Source organism: Psammomys obesus, unplaced genomic scaffold, assembly GCF_907164565.1.
Source record: "Psammomys obesus unplaced genomic scaffold, mPsaObe1.curated_primary_1811, whole genome shotgun sequence".
Classification (NCBI taxonomy): domain Eukaryota; kingdom Metazoa; phylum Chordata; class Mammalia; order Rodentia; family Muridae; genus Psammomys; species Psammomys obesus.
In genome coordinates this window covers 4,790,368-4,805,405 of record NW_026590809.1, presented here as the reverse complement: position 1 = coordinate 4,805,405, position 15,038 = coordinate 4,790,368, and positions in this window count along the sequence as shown.

The following is a 15,038-nucleotide window of genomic DNA, read 5'->3' as shown; positions in this document are numbered from 1 at the left end:
CAAACCAAACCAAACCAAACCAAACCAAACCAAACCAAACCAAACCAGAATGTAGGGTTTGAATGTAAAGTGTCTCCCATAGGATCAGGCTTTTGAACACTTGATTCCCAGCTGGTGACACTGCTTTTGGAGGTTTGGAACCTGGAGAAGGAGGTAGGGACTAGCTGGAGGAAGTGGGTTTCTGGGCAATCTCTGCCGTTTATAGCCTGGCTTGTCCCGTCTCTGCATTTCAGTCTTCCCAGATGGGAGAACCCTCTGCACCCTCTCAGCTTTGAGCCACTTTCTGTGCTTCCCCTGCTGTGATGGGCCGTGTCTCCATCAGCCAGGGGTCAGGTAAAGCTCTTCTTTATGGTGCTCCAGTCATGGATTTTTGTCACACATAAGTGATTCATGCAAGGAAGTAGCTCCAGGAAGAAAGTGTGTGATTACAAATCAGGCCCAGTTGATTACACTTCATGTCTGTCTCATTTGAACAACTTGGCTGATCCTTGGCGAAGGCTGCCTTGGGAGCTGTCTGTGATGACGGTTCCTGCTTCAGCCTACTGCCCTCATAGGAGCTGCCCACAATGGCAGCGCCTCCTCTTCAGTTTCTGTTGGCTAGTCATGCTGCAGGGAAAGGCTTCCCTGACGTAGACTGTAATTTTTATAACCCCTCAAGGCAGAAAGTGGCCAGGGCCCTGCTTGAGAAAGCTCAGCAGCTCAGCTCCTCCTGAGACCTCTGTAACTGTCATCTCTAGCCCCTAGCAGGACTCATCCCAGATTATGCTAATTTGAGGTTAAAAAGTCTGGAAAAAAACTCCAACAATCTCTGAGCAGGCAAACTGACAAATCCTTGAGCCTTGAGCTCGAAGGATCCCTGAGATCAGAGGTTTCATTTCTCTCAGAGGTAGCTGCTACCTGGGAACATCAGACCACTGCCTTACCAGAAGAGTCTCACAGTTCCTGAGTTCCCATGTCTCAGGAGACCCTTGGGACATTGTCTCACCCCAGCCCTCGTAGTTGTGGTTGAATTTTCTGTTGACTTAGGTTATAACCCAAATAGTTCATAGATTGTCCTCTCTGTAAATTTTCAGCAGCGATTTTAACCCCACCACAGCAGAATTCTTTGTGTTCCCTTAGATATTTTCTCTAAAGTATGTACATTAGAATCAGCCAACAGTATATCATTCATGTGATGAGATAATGGGTAGAGTAAGTTGCCTATAAATTATTTTCTAGCAGTTGTAGCACAAAATATTGACATAGAGCTGGACTATTTGACATTCCCTGTGGAAGAATTTTCCACTGATATCTTTTTACCAGTCTACTATTATTATAAGTAGGTAGTGTGAAAGCAAACCTTTCCTTATCCTGCTCATGCAATGGGATAAAAAACCAACAACCAACCAACCAACAAACAATCTTTTAAATTACTATCACAGGTCATGACTTAGGTAATAAAGAAGGTAAATGATTTCTAGGCTGTGACAGACCCATTGGTTGAATAACTATTCACTAATCTTATAATCTTAGATCTGTTAACCTCCTCCATATTTCCCTGATTTCTTTTCTTTTCTTTTCTTTTCTTTACTTTACTTTACTTTACTTTACTTTACTTTTCTTTTCTTTTCTTTTCTTTTCTTTCTTTTTTATTTTTTTATAATAAGTATGGGGAAGTCCCATAGGCTTTTCTCCGTGCTGGACCTCTAGCTTCTCTTGTACCAGCTGTCCAAGTACCTATAGTTTTTACTTAGTTAAGGGCTGTTTATATACCCATGTAGGTTTGTCATTCAACCATTTTAAGGGCTGGGCCACGGGTTTTGAGCAGGGTCCTCCTTACAAATTTGAAACTCAATCCCTGTGATGCCCTGTGTTTGGACAGTGTGAACAGCTTGTAACTTTTTTTATTTTGATGAAACATATCAATACCTTCCCCAGGAGCATCCACCATTCCCCCTAATTTTATCGGGAGCTGTCTCTGGGATTGCAGGAATATTAATCTGAGTGTTCCACTCTTGTAAAAATCCCTTCTTCACAAATTATGGGTGTGTCAGCCACATAGGGTCTTAGCTTTCCTTTTTAACTTTCTGGTTCCAAACATTTAACCCATCGCACACTTTGCTTCATCTGCAACAACTTTCCAATGCCAAGAAATGGTGTGTAACCTTTTGATGTGGCCATTCTGAATTCCAAGATTTTTGGGAAATTATAGTTACCTCAGCTCCTGCATCCACCAATCCTTCTATTTCAACACCATTTATTTGCAGTTTTAATTTTCGCCTCTGATCATTAACCACTATTTGCCAGAACACATGTTTTTCCAGTACTGCTAATCCCCCTGTTCTTTCTACTGGAGAAGCTTTGCCATTAATGCAGGGAAGCAGTAGCAGCTGAGCAATATTATCACCTGCATTAATTTGCATCTCTGTATTTTTTACATAGGCCAAAATTTTAATTTCTCCTTTGAAACTCCCAATCTATAATGCCTGGACGCACAGTGGATCCTTGAACAGTCCATCCATTCCTTGCCGAGATCGTCACTACTGTCCCTGAGGGCGAAGGGCCATAACTTGTCGGGTTGTTTTATGACCCTGAGTGTTTGGAGGTAGGATAAGAGATTAATCTAGAGAAGTACTGTCTAAAGTAGTGTGCATGGGGTTGCCAGTGCTGAGATGCGGTTTTTCCTGGCCACTTGTTTCCTGGCTGACAAGAGGGAAATGGCTAGTATTTTTTGCTGTGAGGCCTCAAGCTGCTAGGCTCCCATTTTGTTTCCCAATGGCAAAAATATTACCTTGCATCTCTCTCTTGGAAGTACCTTTATTGCCCCAATTGTATCCATTGCCACAACACTGGAACACCTTAGGAAGCCTAGTCATTCTTTCTGCTTGATGTTTAGGAAAACCATTGCTCTTAGAAAAGGCACATTCACTCCCTCCCCTCTCCTGTGGAAAGTACTGAATTTTTTGCAGTTAATGAACCAGGAATTTTGAGATTTAAGAATTTTAGAAGCTTGGTCATGCTCTCTTTACAAATGACCGAATTTCCTGCAATTGAAGCACTGGACATTTTAATATCGGAGACCTTTAGCAATGCTTGTCTTATGATATTAGCATGGTACTCATGAAACCCATTATCAGTCATGTCCCTCATCCACTCATTTGTTGATGCTGTCCTTGCCTTTAAAGGTCTAATAACTCTTTTACATTCATTATTTGAACTCTTAAACGCAAGGGTCTCCATCAAGACCAGCCTCACATCACGGTCTGATATGACTTTGTTCACAGTTGAGATCTGTTTTTGTATAAAAAAAAAAATTAGTCTTGTATGTTTTTTGTAAATGAGATGAATTCCCCCTCCCCAGGTTTCTCAACTTTGTCCAAAACTCTTAACGCTGCTAAGCAACATTGTTCTATAGTAACATCATTAAATCGAATCTGTTCTTGTAGGTCAGAGTACCACCCTTCCCCCAGCAACTGTCTTTTACTGTATTCACCCCCCTTACTCTGTCTTGCTGCCCAGGTTTCACTGCTTCTTCACTCTACCAAGTTAACCACTGCACAGCTTTTACAGTCCCTTCCAGCCTGGGGGAATAATTTTATTTTGAGGAGCCAAATTACTTAGAATTTGTTTTACCTAAGGTGGATGCATACTGTTAGAAATCATGGCCTCTTTAAAACACCTTAAATCTATCATTTCTACAGGATGCTACCCTATTTCAACATAAACATGGTCTGAACCATTATCAGGCAGGTACTGTGTGATTACTGGGAAAACTGACAGTGATTTTGCAATCCCAGGAAGCCCCTCCTCTATTTCTGGCAGTGCAATTGGTTTGAGATTAACCCTTTCTTTCAAAATGGGCTATTTCAGTTTTTCTTTGACCCCACTGTCCTGCATGGCAGCCTCCTCCCTGATGCCCACCTGGCTTCTTGTCTGCCCAGGTGCTGCAGGGGACTGGAAACTCAATGGGTGCAGCATGGGGCCTTGTAGAGATCTGCCTTCCGGCTCTTCCCCCTCTTTCCTCCTTGGGGAAACTCCCATTTTCTTGCTCAGTTATCAGCACTGAGTCTTTGTTTTTGCTCCCTTTTCTGGTGCTCCTTCCCTCCCAAGAGTTTCCAGCTCCACCTGCGATTTTTCAGTTGCACAGCTCTACAACCCTTTCAGGAAACAGAGCAGAGTGAATCATTTTGTTTTCCCATTTTAACCATTAGTAATTTCTCAGGTCCCTCCATTTCCAACTGCTCAGCCATTCTCCCAACCTTTTTTGAAACAGAATATATAAAGAAAAAACAAAAACAGAAACAAAAATAAAACCGTAACCCCCCTGGGAGAAAGCAGTGGATAACCCAGCAGAAGCAGACACAAATTTTTTTGCTGGTGTCTTGAAACAAAATATCCTTTTCTTCATCTCCTGCCATTTCTTTTATTGCATTTTAAATCAGATTTCCCATTCTGTCCTGTCCCTCCGTGCCACTTGTAACTGGAGTTTTACTACTTTGCGGGTTCCTTACTCTCTTCCACCTTTCTCCATCCTTATTTCACCATCCCAGCCTCTCAACAGGAGGTAGGAGAGAAAGAAGGATAAGGTAGAAAGGGGGCATCATCATCGTTAGACTACTTCCTGCTCATTAGGGGCATCAGGTTCCTCAGGGCAAGTTTGATCTTCGACATCAGGAGATTCAATTTCTTCTCATCTTTTTGCACACAACCACTCAACAAACCACAGCAAAACACAGCAGCAGCCGCCGCCGCCGCCGCCGACACCACTCTTAGGGCCCTAGTATTTACACAGCTTCTCAAGTATTTCTGCAACTCCGTATGTCACAAACTTGTAGAAACTATATGCAGTTGGCAAAATCACATCTTTGCTAGAGCATGAGGCAAATCAGAGTCAGCTACTGTGGACGATCTGAAGCAGCCTCACATATCCCACCCCTCGGATTAAAACAAATTTCCATAACATTTCTGTGTTTTTAAAGAAATCAATTTTTTTTCTACCTGGATTCACTTGCCAGTAATTTATAAGGACTACAGCTAGCTTTGAATCTTTCCACATCAGAATCCTCTAGCTGCATGTCTTTTTGGACACCTGCAGCAGTACTAGGTCTCAAGTGTTCCCATATTTTTGAGATGCTGATGTAAGTGGGAGAAAAACGCAAGGATGGGAAGAAAAGTAAGCTGTCAGTGAAGGAAACGTTAGGCAGTTTGACTAGAGTGTAACAATCTGAGTGTGACAAGGGTCCCAGGCCTTAGTAGGTTCCCAGACCGTAACACAACAGACTCCATGATGGAAGTACCATTCCGGTCATAAAACTCATCACATAGGCTGTTCCACAAAAGTAAAACAAAGGCCTGGGCCGTCAAAGCCCATCGTTCTGGGAAGGTCTTTAAATGTACTAACCTTGCTCTTTGGCTTCTGTAGTTCCCTTTTTGGCTAACTGTTCTTGTTAACCGAAGATGGGTTTTGTGCTTGAAAGCTCACTCAAGAAAGGCTCAGCTCTATACTAGGATTCTGAACACCTGGTGTAGTCTAGGCCTATCTAATAAAGACTTTCTATAGGCTTAAACTCAAGTCCAAGTAGTCTTCTTTGCTGGATACTCCACAACAAAAGCAGATAATTAATTTTTTTTCATGTTCAAATATTTAAATTGAAACAAAAGGAAATTCTGATGTGTTTCAAATTTCAGTAGCAAATAAATGTATGTGTGAAGGAACTTATTTTTAAAACCATTCATTTTTGTGGGGAGATGCTGAGGCACAAAGATTTTGAATTTGGGGCCAGTCTAGGCTTAGATACAGAGACCCTATCTCAAAAGAAAGAAAGAAAGAAAGGAAAGAAAGAAAGGGAAGAAAGAAAGAAGGGAAATAAATAAAGAAAAGGGAAATAAAGAAAGAAAGAAGAAAAGGAAAGAAAGAAGGGAAAGAAAGAAGACAATGGCTGGAAGTGTTATAAACTACTTGTTTCCCATTCCCACAGGTTTTAATTCTGTCTCCATTAATGCAAAAAACCTGAAATCAAATACCCCAGCATTCCCAGTACAGGGCATTGATAACTGTAATCCAGCTTTCGGGAGGCAGAGGCAGGAGGAGCCTGAGTTCCAAGCAACACCAGGCTATATGGCAAGACTGTCTCAAAAAGCAACAGTAGCAAGAAAATATTTGTTTTGCTGAATGAAATGATTCAAATTATCTAGAATTTGAAGACTACAACAAAGTCTTATGATAAAGATTTTTTTTTCTTTTGGCTATTTTCTTGTATAAAAAGAGAAAAGGCTGCCCACAGCTGACAACTACTCAGCATAACTTCTTTGTATCACTGCTTAAGAAGGTTAAAAAAAAAAAAAGCCAGGTGGTAAGCATTTACAATTTATTCAATTTGTATCCTGGTGGTGGTTTCTTCCCTCATCTGCTCCCAATCCCACCCTCCTCCCTCCTGTTCCCATGCTCCTCTCCAAATCCACTGATTGGGGAGGTCCTCCTCTCCTTTCATCTGATCCTAGCCTATCAGGTCTCATCAGGACTGGCTACATTGTCTTCTTCTGTGGCCTGGTGAGGCTGCACGCCCCCCAGGGGGAGGTGATCAGAGAGCCTGTCACTGAGTTCATGTCAGAGACAGTCCCTGCTCCCGTTACTAGGAAACCCACTTGGAGATTGAGCTGCCATTGGCTACATCTGAGCAGAGTGTTTAGTTCCTCTCTATGCATGGTCCTTGGTTGGAGTATCTGTCTTTGTAGGACCCCTGGGAGCAGATTTTGGGGGGGGGGGTTCTGTTGCTCTTCTTGCGGAGCTCCTGTCCCATCCGGGTCTTTCTATCTCCCCCTTCTTTCATAAAATTCCCTGCACTCTGCCCAAAATTTGGCTATGACTCTCAGACTCTGCTTTGATATTTCTGTCGGTAGAGTCTTTCAGAGGCCCTCTGTGGTTGGCTCCTGTTCCCTGTTTTCTCCATCTCTCGAGGTCTAACCTGTTTGCCTTTCTGAATGAGGATTGAGCATCTTACCCAGGGTCCTCCTCCATGCTTAGCTTCTTTAGATGTACAGATTTCAGTATGATTATCCTATATTATAAGGCGGTACACATCTTTATTCCCAACACTTGAGAGGCGGACTCTGAGTCCGAAGATAGCCGGGTCTACAGAGCGAGTTTCAGGATAGCCAGGGCTACACAGAGAAACCCTGTCTTGAAAAAAAAAATTTTTTTTTTTTAAAAACAGTACTTAACTGCGAAAGTCAGAGAAAGGGGAGTGTTTGCCAGGAGTCCAGACACATCCTCTTCATCCCAGCACTCAGAGGCAGAGGCAGGGGGTCTTTGTGCGTCCTTGTCTACATAGCCAGTACCAGGACGGCCTGGACTACACAGTGCTACCGGTCTCAAAAAGAAAAGAGGGGCTTGTTATGAAAGAATAGGAAGGCCAACAATTCTTGTGAGAAACGACGAATCAGTAACCTTACAGAATTATTATTAAAAGGAGTGTTGCTGCTAAACCTTAAAACGTTTTCTTTGTCCTCTGCACTTTAGCAGGTCTTTGTTTAGCTTTAGCTTTAAACGGACCAACCAAACACTTAGCTGGTGTGATGATTATGCTAGGGGCAGAGCTCTGGATTCTTTGCTGTTTTCTCCCCTTTATTCTGGCCACAGCCACAAACCACGGCAGGAAGCAGGAATGACCAGCAGGGTGCGCTGCAGTTCCACAGCCGAACCAGGCTGGGCTCGGAGGCATTCCTTGAAGGTCCGTGCTGTTTCTGCTTTTGAAGACTGGTGGAAGGAAATATTTCACAGGAAAAAAAGAAAACACTTCGCTGAAAATAACCCCAAATTTACTATGATTTAGAGGCTGATTATTTAGGAAAAAACAATATCCTAGAGGGTCGCTGCAGCAATTCTTAGAGAAGGGGGGTTTAACTCCGTTCTGGGGATGAAAGGATTTTCCTGATGGAAAAAGAAAAGATTAGAAAACCCCGTTGAAAGTTAGTTTCCTATATTATCTAGTTGTTGATGGATAACGCTATTTTTAAAACTCCCAAGAAAGGGTATATTTATTTAAAAAAAAAAAAAAGACCCATAAACATTTCACTTTTTTCCCCCCAAAGCATTTTCTTTCTTTCTGGTTTCCCAAAATGTCAATATTTATGAACCAGGGGTTGTGGGAAATGTTACCTAGAACTGCAAAAGTCAGGTTTGTCTTGGTCTGTCCCTGGGGACTTGAGTTTGTGTGCCAGAGGGCAGTGTGGCTGGAGGGACCCAACCCTTCCTCCTTGGCACCCTGTGGTGAACTCTTTGAAGTGGAAGAAAATTGTGTTCTCTGCTTCACATGCAGAGAACAAGGCAGCAGTGGATGCAAGTTTCTGTATATGCTCGTGCTGTAAGAACAAAGGCAGCTTTAGCAAGAACAGCACTGGCAGAGCCAGCGCCTATGCAAGTGAAGGCGGCTCCTCTAACACAAACACAAATGTGCATTTCTGATCAATATTTGAGGCTTTCCATAGTACTTGTTAAGGCCACGGCAATGCTCAGCAAAGCTAAGACCAAACGAGGAGATAGTAGTGAATTGTGGCACTTATATTTGCTTTGAAATTTTTAAAAAAATACTTTTTAATCAGAGTAATTTGTTTCTTTCAAACTGCTGGATGTGTGAGGTTAGAAACTAAGCCAAAAGTAGGGAGTTTTACTAGGCAGAATCAGAAGAATCAGGAAATAGTACTGATACTTTAGAGTCAATAACAAAGTAAAAAAATTTAATTTTAAAAATTAAATTAAAAAATAAAAATTTAATTAAAAAACTAAAAACACTTGAAAACAAAGGTCACACAATAAAATAGTCTCTAAGGTCAAATGAAAACTTTTGCTGGAGCCTCAACCCCACCCCTTGTTTTCCATGAAGGACTCCTCCCTATTTCTTTACATTTAAATCTGTAATCTTTTGCTCCTTAGATGTTTAAGTCTCATGGTGTCATTTCACTACAAATTATGATTTCCCCCCCTTTATTCTATGCACTTTAGCAGCTCTTTATTTAACTTGCTTTATTTTTAAATGTCCCACCCAAACACTCAACTGGTGTCCAAAAGCTTGCTGTATAAATAACAAGATAAAAATTCGTAGAACATTTTATTTTCCTAGGTCAGGAAGTAATTGTCCTGTTTCATTTTTGGAAAAGCATGACAAGAGAATTACTGAGATTAATGAAAAAGCAGTTAGAAGGAACGAAAGCCTCTGCTTCTGGGGGAAGCAACAAGTTCTTCAGAAGACACTCTTCCATTTTCTGCACACGTGGCCATGGGCCTGACTGCCCCTCCGGTGTGATCAGCTCAGCGGAGGTGACTTTCTCTCCCTTCACAGAGGCTGCCACTGTTCACTGTTTCCACTCCCCAGCCTTGCTCTCCACATCTGTGAAGGGGCATGAACACGTTTAGCCCAGAGATGTAGAGAGCGTGAAATTTGTAGCAGATTCAGCCCTCAGCGTGTGGTAATGTGCGGTGTTCGGTACGCCCTTCTGCCTTTTCCTCACTGGTAGAAAAACAAGAACCAAAACACAAGTTTATCTCTATACACGCCCTTCTGAGTATCTTTCTCCAGACCTTGTGTAAACTAGCTTGTACAGTAGCTCACGTTTCCAGGGTGTGCCTTCCTTTCTGTAAGGCTGCTTGCTGGTGGAGCTAGGGCTAACACCCGCTGTTTCAGAACCAGCTAGGCACTCTGAGGATAAGGACTGATCCATCCCATACGATTGAAGGCTGGCAAAGCCAGGGACAGAAACGGCAAGCCTTTGATTATGGTCAGAAAGGAGTCTGACCTCCCTTGTACCTCGTCCTGCACTGGCAATGACATTCTGAACTGCCAGCAAGCTTGTGAGAGTACTATCTAGCAGGGTGCCTTCTGGTAAAGAACAATGCAATGCTGTTGCCCTCCCCCTTTAGGAGTCAATTCAAATGTTTTCAAAGTTTAAAGATTTATTCGCTTTATGTTTGTGATGTGATTGTTCTGACTCCATTTGGAATGTGCACCACAGGCCTGCCCGGTGCCTGAGGAGGTCAGAAGAGATATCACATCTCCTGGACCTGGAATACAGGAGGTTATGAACTACCATGTGGGTTCTGGGAATCAAACCCAGGTCCTCTGCCAGAACATCTGCTCTCAACTTCTGAACTGTCTCTCTGGCCTCTATTTCAGAATTTTTTGAAAAGAGCACAATGGTGTTTGGTCAGCTTAAGATAAAGTCTTTCCTCTATACCCCGCTCTGTGTCTAGTCTGAGAGAACCAAAGCGACCCAAGGACCTGGGAACTGAAAGGTCAGAGGTCAGCAGCAACATGTCTGTGGATCGCACCTTCAGCTCTTCTCACCCCACCTAGACACGCTCAACAGAATTAGTACTGGAAATAAGCCCCCGAAAGCACTATGGGAATTCTGCTGGGTAGAGTTCATATTTTAACATTTTGTTCGTACACAATGCATATTTATGTTTAATTTGTGATTAGTTTTCATTAGTTATGGATTTACATAAGTCAAACATGTGTATATATGTATTATCTGTGTGAAGACTATGACTTGGTTTTGATAGTACATACACATGTATGTTTTCGGGATTCATTTGAAGGTTTTCTACTTCTGTTCAGTCCAAAATTGGAGTTACTACATAAAATTGGATTCTACACTAGGCTGAAAAAGAGCCAAGTTCCTTTAGCCAACTACCAATGATATAGTGTGTGAAAATCAAGCAAGGTTAAAAATAGCCAGTTTTTCTTAGGGAAGTAAAACCCATATATTCAAATTAATGTCATCTTTTTAGAGAAGTTGCTTTGGAAGGTCAGACACTCTTTCAGCAGTACTGCTGCTGCTCCAGACCTTTCAGGGTCTTCTTTTGGAATGACTGTCAGTACCAGCTAAGGAACCCTGCTCACAGTGTGCCCACAGTCCCGACATGCGAAGGCTGAGGCACAGGGAACTTCAAGCCAGCCTGCTATGGACCTTGCCTCTCCCTAGCTCTGTTTCTGCCTGCCTCTCTCTTTCCACCTCCAATGCCCCCCTCTTCCTCTCTCTCTCTCCCCTCCTCTTTCTTGTCTTTCATAAACAACCCTCCACAGGCATGTGTGCACACAAAGAAAGAGAAACAAACAAACAACAAACAAAACAACAAACAAACAACAAAGAAACAAATAAAAACAAAAAAGAAGAAAGACAAGCTGGGTCTCATTGTATAGTCTTCTTGTATTTAAGCTAAGCAGTTTTACCTCCTAACTGGAGTCCAGAGCTGTTTTGAGACTCCTCAGCAGGACTCTGACTACTTATATTATTTATTTGTGTGGACAAATTCAGGTAGATTTATTCAAACTAAACGTCACTGTCTGGTAGTCACATCTTTTGAATAGAAATATTTGTGACGTGAAGTGAGGGTCCTCGTAAAAAAGATAGCTGCAGTCATTTGAGAGGGAGCCACCGCAGGTTTTTCGCCGGAGTCTGCTGTGTTCAGTTACAGAGTGCAGAAACTTCTGAGCAGAAAGAACAATGCGGAGCCTCCTGGGCCGAGATCAAGCTGTCCTTCACCCTGATGAGGATTTAGGTAGTGGGTCACTGCAGTGCCTGTGTATATAATCACATCTCAGCGAGTCATCCTGGGATACAGGCAGGGAGACTGTGTGGTCCACACTGCGAAGCAGAAGCAGGAAAACAACATGAACCTGTCTGAGGACGAATCCGGACCTGATGATAGCAAAGATACACGTAGTAGCAGTTAGAGATAGAGGTCAAAATGATTTACAGTGTATTTATGTTTGGCTATTAGTAAAAAGAGAGTTTAGTATTAAGAGAGAAGCTTCCATAAACAAACAAACCACCACGGTCTTTGCTTAATGACCTTCTTCAGAACAAGTAGCAGTGGGAATGCGCGTAAGTGAGACTCAGGGCGCAGGCGGAAGCCGTGAAAGGCCCTGGGAGGACAGCAGGGCTCTCCAGGGCCGCTGGACCCCACTCTTCTGAGGCAGGCCATTTTCAGACCCTCATGCCCACCATGTCCTCCTTCCTCATCCAACTTCAGAAGATCGGAAGTCTTGCTGGGCCATCCACGAAGTTCATCTCCGGAGAGCTGTGCATTCATTCTGTGTATCCACACTGTAGCAGCTGGTGGATCTGAGCAAACCTGGGAACTTGAAAAAAAAAATCCCAGTAGCTGTGCTCCTCAGGCCACGAGTATAGAGCCACACATGACTCACAACAGGGCAGTAATTTTCCTCTGGAAAAGATTTCTGGAATTGATGTGGTTTTCTTTCTTTCTTTCTTTTTCTTTCTTTCTTTCTTTCTTTCTTTCTTTCTTTCTTTCTTTCTTTTTTCTTTCTTTCTTCTCTCTTTCTCTCTCTCTTTCTTTTAACCTGTCTTTTTTTTTTTTAAATAAAATCCATGAATAATTTATATTGCTGCCAAAGATGGCTTGCTTTTATCATTATTAAGTGTCTGGGGATAAACATCACTGGGCCTCCTCAGGCTATATGACCTTAAGACCAACATGGTCTTGCCAGGTCACTTTCTGGGAAGGAGGGCCTCCCTGAGGGGGGAGAATGGCCTCTTGCGATGTTCTCACATTCTTAGTCCTGACCCGAAGCTGCTGTGATCGGCTTGCTTGGAACCCCACAGAAAGAATTAACTACGTGAAACAGAATTTCTGGAGCAGATGAAACAGACAGATGTTATATGTCCTGGGTAAAAAAAAAAAAAAAAAAAAAAAAAAAAAAAAAGCAGAAACTTGATGAGATTTTAATGATACCCCCATCTTTATATAACATAAGCAGTTCTCTCCTATTTCTTGCCTTTGATAGCTATGGAGGCTAAAACTTTACACAGTTAAGCAAAGGAAGCCAGTTCCAAACGAACACTATATTGTTAGATGATTCCAGAAATCATGTAAAGCCAGAATAGCTGCTGACTGGAGAGCAGGAACCTAGTCCTTTTCAGAGTCTGAGGGACAGGAATAAGGAGTGACTGCCTAATGGGTATGAGGTACCTTATGGGGCGATGGAAAACCATGCAACTGGATATTTCAAACTAGATGTCTGAAAATGTGAAGGTGTTTAAGCCTACTGAGCTATACACTTCAAGATGATTAGAGCGGTACATTTTATTCTGCTTTTTATTTTTGCTAAACTCCTTGTTTAACAGGTTAGGTACAATCAGAGACATTGCCAAGTCATTTGCATAATTTATCAACTTCAGTGTGAGCGTAATCAGGGGGTCTCCTAGTAAGACTGCTGCTGGACAGAAGTAGACCTGAAGAATGGGCAGAGCTGGTTGATCTGTGAGGAAATAGCCAGGCCAAGGAGGTGAAGGCACAGAGATCATGTGCCTTCACATCACACATGGTGATGATACCATGTGCTAACTGGCCTGAGCTTTCGGATGCACAGATATTTATTTAAATGTTTCTGGCTGTGTCTGTAAGGATGAGCTTGCAGACCTCCTGATGTGGGTGGCCCTCCTTTAGCCTGAAGAAAACAAAAAGGTTGAGTAAGAAAGAGTTCTTTTTTCTCTGCCTATGAACTGAAATATTTGTCTTTCGATATTTTTTGTGACTTTTTTGAAAAACAAGTAAGGCCAATAAACCTTTTTATTACTGTATATTAGCCGTACAAGGTAATGGGCTTTCCTATGACATTTCATGCAGCATGCAGCGTGCTTCGTCATATCCGCTCTTCATCACTCTTCCTGAGCTCTCTCACACTCCTTACTCTTCTGTATCCCCAACAATCCCTCCTTTTTTTTTGCGTCTCCACTTTCAATTTGATATAGGAGAGAAAAGAGGGAGAAAAACCTAAGTCAATAGAATTAGAGGTGAAAAGGGGGGACAATAGAAACAAGTCAAATCCAAGAAATTAAACTCCAATAAAACTTTTTTTTTTTTTTTTTTTTGCGACAGAATTTCTCTGTGTAAGAGCCCTGGCTGTTCTGGAACTCACTCTGTAGACCTTCCTGCCTCTCCCTCCCGAGTGCTGAGACTAAAGGCATGAGCCACCATGCCAGGCTTGCAGAAAGTTTGAAAATCAAGAAGCAGAAACGTTTCTAGACAATTTGATCTATCCACACTTAGAGGAGAGGGCGTGGGCTGCTGAAGAGCCGCACTGAGCAACAAGCCTGAAGCAGTGCTGAGCCCTTGCAGCAAAGCTCTCCGCCAGGCTGGAAGGAGTCATGGCTGAATTCTTTTAATCCATTGAAGAAGAATTATCACCAATGCTTCTCAAATTGTCCTGTGAAATAAAGCCAATATTATCTTGATAAAATTTTGGATAAAGGCATAGCCATCAAACAAAACAATAACAACAACAAAATACCCAATAACGTATAGCCCAATTTCCTTGGTTAAGCACAGATTAAAAAAACAAAACCAAACACTTCAAAAACTGAGTTCAACCACGTTGAAAAGATCACAAGTGTGGTAATTAGTTTTCATGCCAGTAATGCAAGAATAATTTAATATATGTAAATCAATTAGCATAATGTGGCAAATAAATGGCACAGAGAACAAAAATCAAATGTAGGAGGGGGAAATTAAAAAACACAACACATTTGACAAAATTGAATATTCTTTCACAATAAAAGCCCTGAAATCAGTGGGAATGGAAGGGTTATACGCAACATGATAAAGCTGGAAGCATTTCCTTTTCAGCCGTGAGCGAGACAAAGATGCCTTCCCAGCTTTTCTCATGAGAGTGCTCGGAATCTTCTGAGAGGAAGAAACCAAATCATCCCTGACCGCAGAGGGTGCTGTCTTTTGCTTAGAACACCTGGAAGACTTGGAGGTTTGATAAACACTTTTAGCAAAGTAGCAGAATGCAGAGCCAACGTATAAAACCCCAGTAGCTTTCTTACATGCTGACAGAAGGGTTGATGAAGAAGTCAGGCAAAAAGAGGCACTTTCTGTCTCAGGCTCATACTGGAAGGGAAACTGTTGGATTTTGGGCTTCTGAGGCCGTGTTTGCACCGTACATGCTTCCCATCTGAGCCATTCTCTGGCCCCATTCTCTCTTACTCGGTGTACTGAGGGGCTCTTGGGTATTTCCATGGTCGTAAGGAGGACT